The sequence below is a fragment of the Ischnura elegans genome, assembly GCF_921293095.1.
Source record: "Ischnura elegans chromosome 13 unlocalized genomic scaffold, ioIscEleg1.1 SUPER_13_unloc_3, whole genome shotgun sequence".
Classification (NCBI taxonomy): Eukaryota; Metazoa; Arthropoda; class Insecta; order Odonata; family Coenagrionidae; genus Ischnura; species Ischnura elegans.
The window spans coordinates 7,367,276-7,381,906 of record NW_025791659.1 but is presented as its reverse complement, the minus strand read 5'-3'; the positions used below and the strand labels follow the sequence as shown (position 1 = coordinate 7,381,906).

Here is a 14,631-nt window from a genome sequence, read left to right as displayed (position 1 = left end):
CCTATCATCTTCTAGCTTAAATGCGCCTTTTAGGCGCCTTGGAAAGGCACCTCAAAAAGGCTACTTGAAGGCACATATAAAATTTTACGTTTACTATGCCTATAAAGGTTGTACAATGGAATTGCATTTATGAACCAATTTCCAGTACAAATATCGGCTACCCCAGTAACAATTTTTTCAATTTATATAAATACAGGGTTCTCAAGCATAACTTAAAAAAATAATATTACCTGCTTTTACACTTAGGATATTAATGCAGCAAAATATAAAAAATGACAAACTCAATTATCAGGGCATATCAGCTACACTAGTTGCAATTCCTAAGTGTGAGTATTTTTTCAAGGACTCATTCCCAATAAAAATTAAATAAGAAAATGTTTTCTTTCATTCAAAAATCTATTGTCCCCAAAGGACATGCCTGAAAAATTAATTAATCGGGCAATTTCACTGATGATTTCACTGATTTCACTCTCAATCTTGCTCCCTGGTGGAGCACTTACCCCTTCATTGACCCCTTGATTCTGAAACAATTATGCAATATATCACCATAATATCTACTATAGTATGGTTCTATATGCAGTCACAGACATAAGCAAATTAAAAAATTATCCAAATAACAAATTGCATTTATTCAAGACAAGATTTCTTTGGACATTGATTTCTCAGCCATTTCCCAATTGCATTTACATACAGCTTCTTTATCGATTGTAGCAAAGTGAAAATCTTGAAAATATCTGCACCATGCACCTAGGGGATAAAGAATGAAATTTCTAAATAACAACTTTGAATGTTTATTTCAAAAATTAACATGAAACTTCAATAGTGAATATGAAAATTAAAAAACTAGCCCAAGTAGTATTAAATAGAAAGACTTACCTTAAATGAAATTTAAAGTTTCTGTAGATTTCAAGCCTTTTTATTTGCCCTTTTGTTGACTGAATGTTTATTAACAGAAAGTCTTACAGTGAACACGTTCCTCGCTAGGGGCGAACACATTTCACTGCAGTTGTCACCTCCAACTCTGCTGAAATGATCCACCTGCATTGAAAATACATACCAGCATTTGACATTAATAAATAGGAATAGAGGGCACAGTTAAACACCATTAAAACTGTTTTTATTGCTTATCCATCCTTTTTGACATGTTATTTAGTAATCTGGATTTTTAAGGTTAGGCAAAAACGTGCGATTATAATTGCCTTAAACAACCTTAAAATGAGTGAATTTGAGCCATGGTACTGTTGATAACCAGTCAAATATTTGGTTGAATTAAGTTTAAAGATTGACTGATTAAAAATACCTCATTCATTGATGATGTACTCCAATATTGAACTGAAAAATTCGCATACATAACATGCAAATACGTCAATGAATCTCTATTTTAGTTAAACCCTCTTCCTAGCTGTTTTAACAGACTATATTGCTATTTTCATTATCTATTTGACACCCTGTGAAGATAATTTAGCCAATAACTTAAAAATCATAATAGTGGAACAATTTTGGCTGTGGGATGGGGGTTACAAGGGTTTTCTAGTTCAGAAATCATGCTTGGATCTTTAGGCATCGGAAAAATAGCCATTTGGCAAAACATGCATAGGCCATTTAAGTCGAATTGTCCCTTGGTACACATGGAATGCAAAAGCAATGCTCAAAGGTCGTTTTACAGAAAGAATGGGCAAGGCTACGCCTATGAAGTGGGCTGATTTCTGAAAGCCAGTACAGTAAAAGAAAGACAGTACTTGCAACATAGCATTAGGTGGCTGACATAAGTTCCCTATTAAAGTATTAACTGACCGGTATCTTCATCACTTTCCTCGTTATCTCTTCCAGGGATAGCATGGTCCTTTTTCACCTCCTCGGGTTCTTCATGCTCCCGCAGGACCTCGAGAAATTTTCTTTTCCTAATTAGGGGGCGATCTGGAGAGGCTGCGATGTCATAATGCTGGCATTTTAGTATATGAGTTCCCTATATTCTCAAAGGGCCACGCATCATTTTCCAAGTTTATGTAGTTTTCTGCATCCTCTTCCAACTGAAAGGCATTTGTGAAAAATGAACACAAGCACAAATGGATACCTAAATGATAATGATCGGAGAGAGTTAAATTGATGGCTCTGTTTTGAACACCTTATTAATTACCATGATTATTCAACATATTCCCAATGGTTATTCATTTTCAATAAAAACCCTTCACACACGAACTAATTGAGAATGAGACTAATGCTTTAATGTCACAATGAACTACCATCAAAGTGGACTCTACAGCGAGAACCCTGATATTTCCACTTACAAAGTTAGTCGGTCTGAATGGATTGTATTTTTAGTAGGCCAGCGAAAGCAAAGATCATGCCAAATTGTAATTACACTGATAATAAAATTATGAATAACCTTATATAATTATTAGAATGTAATTAGAGGTTCTTTGGCCATACATAGTATATACTACACAATCGTATTAGAACACAAGGGTACATTCAAAGTTCGGTGATTTACAAAAAAAATATTCCATTTACTTACATGTATACATGATCAGCACCGCAGAGATGGGTTGATGCTGACAGAAGCATCTCCTTATATGTCTTCGTCCCACTAAGAGACACTGTTTCAGGGAATTCTGTTCACAGAAACCTATTCCGACATAGATTTTATTACTTGTGCAGGAAACAATATTCTTCATATCCCTTTTCGCCAGATTTCACTTCGAAATACGGATTATTTTCCTCTTCTACAGCGTACTTCAACGTAAATTTGCTAGCAAAACAAGTTTTTATAGCACAGCTAAACTCGCTAAGTCACTAAATAGAGCAGCTTCGGAAGTTACGGAAGTAAACCATAGATCTTTTATACAGTAGATGGCGCTTTCCCCTAGCCCCTTACGGCCGGAGCGCGTAGCCAACATACCGCCCCCCTTTCGCTCTCGGAGTCACGTGGTTCGGGTCAAAATTAATGGCGGCGTTTGAATTCTCTGTTGTGAATATCGTTCCCGCTCCAGTAAAAGACATGTTACTTTTACTTACAGCGCTAGAGAAGTACGCCTCTATTTTGCTATTTATTTTTATTTACGTTTTGCTGTATTATATGTGAACCTGATAGCAAAATAGAGTTCATTTCAATTCAGCTTTAGGAAGAACTATAGTAAAACTGAATTAGTTTCCCCAATTATGCGCAACTGAAGCAGCCTTCAGGAATACATGTTTGGTTTCGTTTGTGTCCTTTACAGAGGAACACCTGCGTCCAAAGGCTCCGTTTTATACGTAAATGAAGTTAGCAATAACACAAAGGTAGATTACATGGTTTGAGAAAAATGTATACACAACAATAGGCTATGAATTTCAACCACCAATCCAGTACATTAATAAGTAATCTTTCACAAATGATAGGTACTATCTTTTTTTCAATAATACGCCATTAATAGAATGCCATCGTTAAAGGAAAGACACTTCCAATGTTGCATGACTTTCAAAGCCAGAGAAGAACATTAGGAGCTGTAACCAGCTGATTATTCCTCCTATCTGGTAATTATCTCTCGTTGCTCGGGGCAAATTGATGAAAATATAATTTAAGATTCCTCAGAATGTTAATTAACAAAAGTACCCACAATAGTCACAGTGTTGCAGCCAGCATTGATTTTATGAAATTTTATACGTGAACATCTCTCGTACGTAATTCAGTTCGCATAAAATGATTAAATATCCTTCAACATGTACTAGTAATAAATCCTTGTTTATTAAAGAAACCTTTAACAATATACGTCCGCTGGAGGTGTGATGAAAACATCGCAGATAATAAAGATGTTTTGCCGATAATGGAAAACAAGGTTTGAATACAAAAGTGAAGCTTAATTTTCACTCCATCAAAGAAGACTATAAATTTTACATTCTAAATTACCACAGTGTGTATGCCCATATATTTGGTAGAACATAGGGGAACCCGGTGCGCAACAGGGTGGCGGGGCGGAACGGGGTAAGCGATTTTTAATTGCGAAATAAAGCAGGAGTAAATATAACTAGTCAAAATTGTTGTTTTTAACATATAAGCAACCCCAATCTGGGCTAGATATAGTTATTCCCGCTTGCGCAGCACCTTTTTTCGCGTTAAAAAAACCGCTTACCTCGTTCCGCCCCGTGTTTCCCCATATATCAGTTTCATAGAATTCCAAAATGAGGTTAGACAGCATCCATCAAACAGAATCTACAAGAAAAAAAGGGTTTAGAAATAATATAATAGTAATTAGAAACCATACAGTCTAAACGAGATTCAGTTGGCATAAGGCAATAGAAAAAAGAGGAACCTATGAAGAGCTGATTGAGGGCTCAGCCTCGGCTCACACTCAAATAGGCATAATGTAGCCCAAAAATAGTGTTTACAGTTACATGCATGGAATTGGAAGCCATACTGATTCCGTAAAATACATTTTGTTCAGGTAGCCGAGTGAGTTGAAAATAGATTGAAAATAAATCTTACTTGTTCTCAATCTTGATTGATTAATTAGGTGTTCGAATATTATTTCACGAACTAAGTAATCTGTTTGATTTTCTTCAAGATCTTGCTCCAGAATATGGTCCCTTAAATGTAGAAATAGGGAAGTAATAGCTGTGAATACTTCCATCGTCAATACAAGGAAAATATCCTTGTTCCATAACTTGCCGGATGCCTGAGCTACCCTAAATGCTTTTATTTTCTTATTAAATAGCGCATGCATTGCATTACACGTATCGTTACTCAGTAATAAATATATCCATGGCTAACACGGCTTAATTTTAACAGGGAAAAACTTAGCAGTGAAAAGAAAGACAAATTCCTTTCAGGAGTCTCTCATCGCAACCGAAGGCACTACGCGTATTCACCATAACGCTGACCCGAATCACGTGATACACGACCACCCTTATGTTGACCACGCTTGCGTGACGTCATGCGCCATCTACCTATATGAAAGATCTATGAAGTAAACACAAGTAAACAAAAGAGTAGCAATGGCCGTTTGGGTACTCAAGATGGCCGCCGGTCGTTTTGGCGCTGGTTTCAAAGTACGATTTTAAATCCGAAATATTAAAATAAGTTCGTTGTGGGCAAATATTTGTAACTTGAGTTTTTTATATGCCAAATATATATTTTCCGTAGATATGAAAAGTTGCGCAAATACTTTCTTGTCCTGGTTTGCACATTTTTTTGCCTACAATAATTTGTTGGATTTACTGTGGTGGATTACATATGTAGAGAATTACGTCAAACGCGATTATATTGATGGATGCTGATTAAGTGTATATTATTAACACCTTATAACCAAGCTTCCAGTTTTATTGTGATAATAGAAGTAACTGTTTTAGTACAGATTTTAAACGGACCCTTACACATAAACTTTTGTATATAGTATTCACTTGTGTAAATATTATACCGTGTACACAATGCATATGTTGCTATACAGGCTCTAAAAATTTATAAAAAATGTTTACATTGTATATAATGCCCAATTTTTATACAGGCAATACAACTGCACACAAATTTGCACAAAATGTGTACGTTGTATGCATTCTGTATGGAAATTGTGTACTTTCTGTAGAATTTACATATTTTATACGTTCTATACAACTATATACATGTGTATATAAAACGTGTACATTTTTATACACTGTATAGAAACTATGTACAAATTTTTCATTGGGGTGCCTGCTAAAGGCAACTGAAAGGCGCCTTTAAAGCGCCTTGAAAAAGGCATAAGGCACTAGCGCCTCCTATAGGCACCTAAAAGGCATCCTAAAGGCGCCTTTTGGAGGCAGTGTCTTACGTGGGTTATCTTCATCATTCTTCGATAGCACCACATTTTGAATGCTTCCACTCTCGACTTCTCTGCTGCTGTCAACGTCCAAGCCTCGCTTCCCTTGAGAAATACTCTCCATACGTAGCATCTGATGATTTGTTTTCTTACTTCAATGCTTGTATTCTCACCTGTAGGAAGGTACTTCTTTTTGTAGAAAGCCCTCTTTGAGTGCACTATTCTACTTACTGTTTCCTTCTTACTTCATCCCTCAAAGGTAATTTGTCTTCCCAGTTTAAAAAACTCTCACACCTCTTCAGGCTTATGCTTCTCCAGGTTAATAATTTCCTTAGCCTCCTATCTTCTGCTGCATACTAATACCTTAGTTTTCTTTTTATTGATTTTCATCTGAGATCTGGCCATTGTCCTATCCATATTTGCCAAAGTATTCATCAAAATCTTCTCTGTCTCATCTATGAGTCTATCTCATCAGCAAATAGCAGCGCACTGATTTTTTATAAAGGAAATTTGATGCCAAGAGCATTCTCCTTGATTTCATTTAACTAGCTTATTTTAGCAAATATTACTTTAAACAAAGAATGACTAGATTACTTTAGCAAATACTACCTACTTTAAAAAAAGAATTAATGACTAGCTTACTTTGGAGATATACATATTACTTTAAAAAAATTAATATCTTACTTTGGTAAATATTACTTAACAAAAGAATGATTATCATACTTTGGCAAACATTACTTAAGAAAAGAATTATTAGCTTAATTTGGCAAATATATATTAGTTTAAAAAAAGAATGACTTGCTTGCTTAGGCATATTTTTCTTTAATAAAGAATGACTTGATTACTGTTGGCCTTTCATACTCCCACCGTCGTGGTTCGCCGGGGAGACGAGGCGTGGCGCTGCCGGCGGTTCACAGAGAGAGTGTCTGCGGGCGACAAGACGTGCTCAGAAGAGAAGCGAGTCATGAAGGGGGCAGATCGGACTCACTTGCTCATTGTATTTGTAACAAAATTTGTTCTAAAACTGTAATAAACCTTCTCCTGGCACAACGACTCGCGGAGTTATAATCAATCCAGCTACAGGCGTTTAGACCTGCGTCAACAATAGGGAAATTGCATACTTTTTATAAACAGTATGCTGATATACTACAGTAAACACTTAGTACAGCAATATATTTTTTCCGCTTAAAATTCAGTTTATACCCTAGAAAATGACTCCCAAAAGTCGCCCGAGTTTCGCGGGCTAAAAAATACCGCCCCCACTAATCTTTGGCTGTGACGTCATAGTTCAGTACGAGTCCAAGATCCAAGCCCAGTAACTGCAGGTTTGGAAGAGCCACGTTGCGTTTAAAGGAGAACGTGGGTGAAATAAGGAAAAATTACAAGTGGTGCATTGTTCCTCTGTGCAATAACATCCCAGAAAAAATTTTCGTCTGCATTCCCACGGAGGAAATTAGAAGAAAAGCCTCGATGCAAGCTGTATGTCGGGATGAGCGTTACGGAAAAATAAGAGTATAATAAACGGAATGATAAACCCGTGTGCTATGTGAGCGAAGATAACTTTAATATAAATAATATTTCCATATTTCATTGACTGAATAACTTGAAACTGAGATTTTTCGATAATTCGGCCGCCGTAGAATAAAAACTCAACTTCACAGCAAAAATCGAGATAGGTGTTTCTCGATGGTTACGATGGACTCAAATTATTTATGGCACTTGTTCAATTTCAGTTACGGAAGGACAGAAAATTCTATGATGTTTAAAATCAAGGGAGGAAATATGAAAATATAGAGCAACGTTGATCCTCATGTATTCGAGTGCCAGCCAAGAAGACAGCGTTTTCTTCTACTGTCGGCGTCAAAATGATGTGCCGCTGTACTTTGCAAATTTATATCCTGGATTCACTGCATGCTATAATAATGAACTATACGTCATTTTAAAGGAAATTTTATCCTAAATTCTGATTTATTTTATTACAAAAAAATTCAAAAATGTAGACACGGCCAGTGCAATAAATGACTCCGCGCACCGAAAAATTAGCCGTTTCGTCAACTTCATGAACTTTGCAACTCAACCTAAGGAAAACTACTACGTCTACAGCATTCATCTTCCACATTAATTTACACTCATCAGTGCGGATCAATAAAATGGCTTTTGGGTATTTTTAGAACTTATATTTTGTTATAAATTAATGAAAATATTTAAACATTATCTTGTCCCATAGTTTACCCCGAAAGATAAAGGAAGTTGTAGATGGAAAAAGAATGGAATCCAGAGGTGGTCACAAAAAATGAATCGCAGCATTCTTTGATTTTATTCTGCGCCGTTGCTTGCTTTTCAAAAAAAGTTGAGTCACGAGAGGAATGTTCCGCGGCCTTTGATTTGGAAATTATGGAGATAAGAATGGACATGTGTGGATCAGCAATTTCCATTTAGTTGGTTGTCAGGATAAACCAAGGATCCATTTAAAGGTTGTCAGGCCATCGTATAAAGATAGCACTGATGTGCACCACAGGGGAAATGGGGTGTTTGAGGGAAAGTCAAACCCAAAGTTGCCCAAAGAATGTGCAGTTCTATATGTTGCTCTTTCCCCACTTAAAACCAAATAGAAATTGAATTGGGATGTTATTTTCACCACGGGTTCCAGTGATAGTGAGAGTGCAGGTGATCATGGTCATCGTCGAAGGTCATCCCTCTAGGATTTCCGATACGGATTTTTTTAGTGACAACCGATCGCAATGACGATGAGCTCGCCTTTAGAGTAGGCTTCAGATATATCGTGAGAAAAGCTCCCAAAATGTATTAAAGACTCTGTTTGGAAAACATGCACATTTTAATGCTAATTTAGGAAGTATTTCATTTCAAAAGTAACTTATTAACACCTGAAGACGTTGTGTTTATTATATTGATCGAAGTGCGATTGACCGATTCTTTCTGCAGAATAGGAAGTGGCTTCGGGGTTTTTAGTCACAAGACGGTAGATTGTGTTGGAAGTTCGTCTATATTATCGCTACTAAATTGAAACATTAATAGTCTGGCTTCCTCAGAGCTTCCTGTCGCCCTCCAGGCAAGGTATTTTTAAGTTGAAAGTATCATCGACAGCTTCGAGGTGGAAATAAGTTCACCGTAAGACTCTACCGGACTGCCAAAAGAATACACATTTCTCATGAGTATACGCTTTCGCCAATATTATACGCAAGTCTCACTTTGTTATGAACTATAAAACATTACAGATGCACATCAGCTACCTTTCCATTTCTCGGCATCGACTTTCCGAGCCGACGAAGTCTACAGTTTCACTAAAATACCCTGTTATCATGATGGAATCAGTAACAGGAAGCTTGCTAGGATCAGCCTAAGAATAACCATATGCCTTCATCTTTACGCAATCTATCGCTTTCAATGGAGGAGAAATAGATCAAATAATAGCCCTGAAGTCACAATGAACAACTCCGATAAGTCTGCACTTCAATAAATGAATCATAACCACGCCGTCGCATGTATTCAAGCATGCAACCTATACTATGGCCGTGCCGCGCCGTGCCTCGTACTGAACTATGACGTCACTTTTCTACCAGCCAATCATCGGGCGTTTTCGCTTCTCACTTGCATTTGAAAATTCTCGTGAACTTTGATGATTAAATATCGCAAACCACGTCATAAAATAATAAAAAAACTTTCACCGAGGTACGCAAACATATATTTTTATATAATTTTGGGGCTATTGATTATATCTGAAATATATGCAAGTTCCCTATTACTATAGCAAAAATATTAGTTAAAAAAAGAATGATTATAAAATCGGATCCGGCTAGATTTTGTGGAAGTTCTTTTATATCCATGACGAAAAGAAGAACACAATGGTGATTTCCACACTTTTAATGTCACAACTCAGCAACCAACCATGGTTTCAACACGTAAGTGTCATTTTCTGGGTTTACTTACCTTGAAAATGACACTTACATGTTGAATCTATGGTTGGTTGCTGAGTTGTGACATTAAAAGTGTGGAAATCACCATTGTCTTCTTCTTTTTATCATGGATATAAAGAATGATTAGCTTACTTTGGCAAATATTATTTTAAAACAAAGAATGATTGGCATACTTTGGGAAATATTACTTCAAAAAAAGAATAATAATCTTACTTTGGCAAATGTTACTTTATAACAAAGAGAGATTTATACTTTGGCAAATATTACTCTAAAACAAAGAATTTAAAACGTGCTTTGGCAAATATTACTTTAAAACAAAGAATGATTAGCTTAATTTGGCAGATATTATTTTAATACAATGAATGAATAGCTTACTTTGGTATATATTACTTGAAAAAAAGAATGACAGAGTAACTTTGACTAATATTACATAAAAAAGGATGATTAGCTCACTTTCTCAAATATAACTTCGAAATGGAGAATGACTTGCTTACTTTAGGAAATAATAAGTTAAAATTAATGATGCCTGCTTAACTCCGCAAATGATACGTTAAAATAAATATTGTTTTCTTATCTAAGCAAATGATACGTTAAAATAAATATCTATTTCCTAAGATGTGATTTTACCTTGAAAAGAAAAAAGGGCATTCATTAATGAAAAGGTTTCCACATTTCCAGGAACTACCAAAATGCAGGGATGCCTGGTATTTTGGGGTATAATGTTGATGGCACCCATATGGCCATAAAATCTCCAAGGGAGGAATAGCACTTACATGTGGATAAAAAGATATTCAATTAATGTGCAAATAGTAAGTTACATCCTTTTGCAATAGACAAATGAACATGTTATTATCGTGCATGGGTGGCTGACTTATTTCATATGATGGAACATCCCCCATTTCAGGTTAGCAACTCAGATCTCTAAATTTATAATATTTTGGCGAGATAACCAGGTAGCAGCCATGACTCTTTTGTGTGGTCTGATTCTGCCATTCGCCGGAAGCTGGCAGAATTTTGTGCTACGGCGGAGAGATGTTGGTTGCTAGGTTAGCATTTCTTAAATTAAGTTTGCATTGAAAATTTCTTCAAAAATGAATCTCTAATTTCCGCATAAAATAATTCCATGGGTGATTCCGGTTATCCACATGAGCCATGGCTCCAATTTTGGATGCAGCAGAGGGCACACCGGAGGCACTCGCCTTCGTGTGCAGGCACGCTCAGCAGTGGAACGATGCATTGGATTGTTGAAGGGAAGGCTTAGATGCCTTCTCCAAGCCAGGAAAATGGAGTATGACCCTGGCAAAGTATATATGCCAATTTGTCAATGCATGCAGCGTCCTGGACAACATGTGTATGCTGGGTGGAGTTCCATATGGAGATGATGAATTCCATATGGAGGATGAAATTGAAAGACCACCGCCAGTGGAACAAGGGGCTAGGGCCCTGCTTATAGAAGCAAGAGGGGTGAGGGGAGACATTATCAGATGCCTTCAACATTAGGAGTTTTGTTTCTATGAAAGGTTGTTTAGCCGTCTAATCCATGATAAAAATAAACTCCTCCATTGTGGAGAGGTGTACCCTCCAATGAGGGTAAGGGAAGGATAGGTGTACCCTTCCTATACCCTTCCGCAAGGGTACACGAAGGGTATTTTAGAACATTGGTGGGTATGCCCTCTCCTTCCTGGAGTGTAGGGGAAAGGTTTGGCCAGCCTCAATGAAGGGTACAGGAAGGTAGGACTATATAAAAACTAAAACTCCATAAATTAACATAAAATTTTAAAAAATCGCAAAGCAACTAAATTATACTAATGGGGATTCAAATATTCATAAGACAGAAAAAAAATTAGCCGTCACAAATCAGCTTGAACCCAGAATATACATATTGGAGAATGATGAACTAGTGTCTTAACAACCTCGGCTATTGAGATACTTGTCAGGTAATGCTTCTCAACGGAACTTATACCACAAAATCTTAAGATGGCCATCGCACCCGGGCCTATGTGGAAGAAAGCTGTGACTTCTTTCTACAACACCTATTTCATTTCAGAAAATATGATTGGCATTCAAATACCGAACATCACTCTCGCGATGTCTCATTGTCAGCCACACAAATAGAGTACATCGTAAAATTGCAAAAGAAAGAACTTCTTAATGAGCTTTTTTCATACAATTAAAGAAACTATTGTGTACAGTGGCGTGACAAGGAATTTCGTTCCGGGGGGTGGGTCCAAAACCAGGTGGGGAAATTTTTAAAAAACAAGGTACTAAGTAATGGGTTTTCAACAAATTCAAACACTTTTCATAATCGAAAAAAAACTTCAATAGCTAAAGAAATAATTTTTAATTCGTTATTTTTCTATATTTTGTTTTCTTTTATGAAGGAAAATGATTGTGTTTTTATATTTTGGGAGGCGTTTTGGAAAATGATTGTGTTTTTATATTTAATTCTGAACCCCCCCCGATACCCCACCCCTGGCTAAGCCACTGAATATGAATATTATTTCTTTCCTTAAGGGAATTTTAAAGATTAGTTGTGCAACCCGTCCATCTTTGCTTTCAATGACTGCTTACGCTCTTGTACAGAACTCAATACTCTTTAGCAGGTGAAAGTAGCTGAGGAGACACTTTAAGGACATGTTTTCCTCAGTTATAAATGCTAAGTCCTAAGGAAGGGTAGGCAAAGGATTTTTCTATCCTTCCCTTACCCTTAATGGTGGGTAGGGCGTGGGTTGTGTAAGGGTAACTACCCACCATGAAGGCTACTACCCTTCCTTTACCCACCATGGTGGAGTTTATTTTTATCAGGGAACTGCACTACTTACATCTCCTTAACGGAAGAGGTGAGGCTCTCCAAGGATTTCCTCGTCTCTCCGAATTCCTTGCCCCAACCTCTACAGCTGAAGCCATTCCCTTGATAGCATCCGCCATCCCCTCGCTTGCAGCAAAGGCCCTCCCCTACTCTCCATCGAGATCAGCATCTAAAGAGAAGGATAATGAAATTCTCACATGAGCAACCTTATCACTGAAGCTGCTGTCAGGCGATTTGCCCAAATATTGGCTCTAATCAAAGCGTATCAATAAAATGGTAAATGGCATAATTTTTACAAGTCCTTATATTGATGGTGGACCACCATAATATCCTCGTCTTTTTTACTGGAGGAGGCGTTCCTGAGGTGTAAGCATTTCCTACGTATCCCTCCTCAGTTACGAAGGGCAAGCTATCATCAGGCAGAACTGTGATGATCTGTAATGTGATAAAGCAAGCAAACTTAGACCATAAAGTATCAATTGGAATACTTCATATGCCCACCACATTACCTTCAATGCTACAATATACCACAGGGTGCCTCACCTCAAACAGAGTACGCAATTCCCGGAATGCCCCTGACTGCCGTTCCCCCAATAAAAGCAATTAGCTTCTCCTCTAGGGCAGTCAGTGGCATGACAGAAGGTGGCCCTCCCCCTGTTTGCTTGGCCGACCTCCTTATCTTGACGGCCTTCTGTTTCACATCTCACCGCCAGTCCATCCATGACAATTGGTCAGAGAATTGGCAGAGAATGTCGAATTGGCAATTTTTGAAAAACATTTGGATGACAATATAAACAACATTTTAAGCTACATTACTTAAGAACTAACAGAAAAATCCATGTTACATTCCTTTGTGTGCAATAAATTGTTAAGGAAAACAAATCTGTGATGATGCATGCGTACAGTGTTATCAAACGAATCTCCACTATCATCTCAATTACCTTGGTTCACATCTCTACAGTAACGACGATTTTTGGTGATATATTAGATTTTAGAATAGTATTTTACGACTGCAATAATTGCATCCATCCACTGATCTGGAAGAGAAATTATTATTTATTTTTACGAATGAAGTAAAAACATGTCAGAATATTTACCGTATGTTGATTGGCATTGAGATAAACGTACTGATTTGGACTTGAAGATAATGATTTCTGAATTCCGATGAACATAAATGAAATATATTTTTCTGGTTCCAGTTGAGATAAATATTGATTAATCCGAATTCAAATTTTTCCCCGGCATTATACCGAGTTGGTACATTGTTACTACGTCTTCTTGGGTAGTAATTAACAGCCATCGCATTGGAATTTTAGATAGACTGTATAACTCGATTTCTTTTAAACTCCATATAACTCCTATTCATATACTTAACCCCTCAACGCCGTCATGCGTACCTAGTACGCGCCCTTTAAATTTCGTATGCCGCCGTCATGCGTACCCAGTACGCTTCCTGACCTACTGTTTATAATATTTTTTCTCCGCCAGATATTGTATGTTAAATTAAAACTAATTACTCTATCTTTTGAAGAAATGTTTTTCCTTTCCAATAAAATATTCATAGCGGTTTTATGCCTTCAAGATTTTTTAAAAATGCTTCGATAAAATTCCGTTTTAAACCAGCGCCTGGACACTTCGGTCCAAAAACTCATCGCCTTCTTTCAGCTGTTCTATCATGAAAACTTCCACCTATTCTGCTTGAGAGACGTCTAGAAGGGTCAGCTACTTTAGCTTGAGATACGGTATCTTCTAAGCTCAATGCCATCTCTCCGTCTTCTCCTTGTTTGTCGTCACCTCGAGCCCCAAGTGTGTTTGGTCCGCCTCGTTAGTCCTAAGCGAAGGGGCCATGTGCTTCGCTCTGCATTTATTTTTTTATTTTTTTTTCTGGACAGTAATCAACGAAGATAAGATTCCATCTAAACAGTCAGCGTATACCAGGGCCCCTTCGAGATATTTTCTCGTCTCTTGAGGGAGCTTCTAAACCACGAGCTTCAGTCCACCCAGTCCACCAGAGTCATTCATGCTGTGTGGTGTTCGTTCAGGCAGTGTGCTGAAATTCTCATCGGGTGTACTTCCTGTGTGTGGTATTTTTTATAATTGGGGATCCTACGAAATG

General features: G+C 37.3%; 1 long non-coding RNA gene across 1 annotated transcript; it reads right to left on the bottom strand.

The window, feature by feature from the left end:
* Nucleotides 1–608: 608 nt before the first annotated feature.
* Nucleotides 609–2,825, bottom strand: LOC124172923. Its single transcript, XR_006868322.1, has 4 exons — nt 2,516–2,825; nt 1,795–2,030; nt 877–1,038; nt 609–747 (listed from the first exon to the last, which is right to left on the bottom strand). It is a non-coding gene; the product is annotated as an uncharacterized LOC124172923 (long non-coding RNA).
* Between the last annotated feature and the right edge of the window lie 11,806 nt (nt 2,826–14,631).